Below are 688 nucleotides of genomic sequence, written 5' to 3'. Positions count from 1 at the left end.
GCATGGTATTTATCTTTGAAATTGAGGAGTAGGACCTACAAGCGACCACTTCATGCGCTTCATACCCTCTGGCTTTCCTTTTGGAATGTCTTTCAAATAAGGATAAAAGATTAAATACCTCAACTCTGTTGGCTTCAGGACGTTACAGCCAGATCTCATTTTAATATCAAGTTATTTCAATTTGCAGAAGTATGTGCTCTTACTTAGTAAGACAAGCTCAAAGAACAAAGACATAACAAAAGATGGCAAACAAACACTGCCACTGAACACAAATCATCATTATTCTATGACACACCCTTTTCCCTGACTCCCAATCCCTTTCAATGCTTTGGTGAAAGCCTCTGCAGACTGGATTACAGACCGCAGGCATTTGTAAGATGAGCGACGTTTGGATTTTCCGTCAAAAGAAGAGTAGTAGAGTTCCTTCAAAAGCAGCTCTTAAAATACTGTCAATCACAGCGGCACAGTGTATGCTGGACTTGACGGGGCTTCCTCTGACACACTCACCAGGGAGCGTTTGTCTGCAGTGCGCAGACAGTTCAAGGTTAATTGATGTACATCATAAAATATTTATACCAGAATGATCACTTACTGCACAGGGTGAGCCCAATCTGGTGTTATGCATACAAACCGAGCTTTCGGCGAATCTGCATTGCATCCAAATAGGCCCCGTGATAAGGAACTAACC

Source organism: Etheostoma cragini, chromosome 3 (genome assembly GCF_013103735.1).
Source record: "Etheostoma cragini isolate CJK2018 chromosome 3, CSU_Ecrag_1.0, whole genome shotgun sequence".
Taxonomy (NCBI): domain Eukaryota; kingdom Metazoa; phylum Chordata; class Actinopteri; order Perciformes; family Percidae; genus Etheostoma; species Etheostoma cragini.
This window is presented reverse-complemented; position numbering follows the sequence as displayed.